The sequence below is a fragment of the Phalaenopsis equestris genome, unplaced genomic scaffold (assembly GCF_001263595.1).
Source record: "Phalaenopsis equestris unplaced genomic scaffold, ASM126359v1 Scaffold000601, whole genome shotgun sequence".
Classification (NCBI taxonomy): Eukaryota; Viridiplantae; Streptophyta; class Magnoliopsida; order Asparagales; family Orchidaceae; genus Phalaenopsis; species Phalaenopsis equestris.
This window is the reverse complement of record NW_018165041.1, coordinates 10736-12501: the sequence shown is the minus strand read 5'-3', so window position 1 is coordinate 12501 and position 1766 is coordinate 10736.

Sequence of the window (1766 nt, the reverse complement as noted above, 5' to 3'; positions counted from 1 at the left end):
TCTGGTATAACTGTGCCTGATCCTTTGTCTTTTCTAGCTGATGAAGCGCCATTGAAGTACATCTCCCAGCGTTGTGCAATGGATAATTCCATTTGTAATACTTGCTTGTCTGGTAACTCGTTGTTAAGAGAGGACCCAGCTGGCAGTGGGTATGCAGCGAGAAAGTCTACTAGACTAGTATCTGTCCCTTGATAGCACGGAGGGGAACAAAAGTAATATCAAATTGCAATAAGCTCATGTACCATCTTGCTAGACATCCGGAGAGTGTTGGTCGGGTCATCAAATATTGCAACGGATTAACCTTCGAGATTAGGGTAATCTTATGAGAGAGGGTAATCTTATGAGACTTATGAGAAAGCATGTAATGTCTAAGTTTTTGGGCGGCGAAAATCAAAGCCAGACAATGCTTCTCAATAGTTGGATACCTTATCTCCGTCAATATTAGACTGTATTAGGCAACGACTCAAGTAGTAGACACATTTTCTTTACCCTCATCATTGACTTGGGCTAAGAGGGCTCCGAGAGAGTCATCTAAAGCTGCGGTATAAAGTATCAACGGTTTCTCTGAGATAGGGGCTGTTAAGACAGGAGGTGTCATTAAATTTTTCTTAATGTCCTCGAGAGCCCGCTGACATTTTTCTTCTCAAATAAATTTGGTGTCCTTTTTAATTAATGTCAAGAAAGACTGACACCTACCTGAGAGATTAGAAATAAAGTGTCTCAGATATGCCAACTTCCCTTGGAAGGAACATAATTGTTTCAAGGTTTTAGGGGGAGGCATTTCCAAGATATCTTTAAACTTATCCGGGTCGATCTTGATTCCCAGATGACGGACAACGAATCCCAAAAATTTCCCAGAGATAACGTCAAAGGCGCACTTTTAAGGTCATATCATCGTAACCGTGCAAACACAATCCTCAAATCATACATATAGTCTATTTTCTATTTATTTTTTATGAAGAAATCATCCATGTAGCATTCTACTTAGTTATGAATGAGGTTGTCAAAAATCTTCGTCATTGTACGCTGATATTTTGCTCCTGCGTTCTTTAGGCTGAACGACATCACTGTGTAGCAGAGAGAAAATTCCAATCGGAGTTTTGAAGGCTGTAAGTGCCGCATCTTCGGGAGCCATCTTAATTTGGCTGTATCCCGACGATCCGTCCATGAATGAGAAAATTTAATTTGTTGAAGCGATATCCACCATCATCTCTAGTATAGGTAGTGGAAATTCGTCTTTTGTTCGTCTTTTGGACATGCGTTGGACATGCGTTGTTCAAATCTCTGAAGTTGACATAAACACGGATCTGTCCATTTTTCTTCTTAACAGGTACAATCTTAGCCAACCATATGGGGTACTGCTCCTCTTTTATAAAGTTGACGTCTATCGATTTCTTCACCTCGGTGATAACTTGTTTTTCTAATTCGAGGCGCAATTCGAGGCGCATTCTCCTGTTAGCTTGTTTTACCGAGGTTATATTCTTGTCCACCCCGAGTTTATGGACTGCAACCTCTGCTGAGATTACTGACATTTTGTCGTAGCTCCATGCAAAGCAATCTTTGAATTCTGTTAATAGTTTGATCAATTATGCAGATTCTTCATCATTAAGTAGAGAACTTATAAATGTAGGTCGGGGTCGTTCTTCAGTCCCGAGGTTAATCTCTTTCAATTCATCAACAACAGATTTAATTTTCTCCTCAAATTCAGGCAGAGCATCTTATATTGGTTGATCAGTAGAGTCATGCTCTATATTGAGACAATCCTC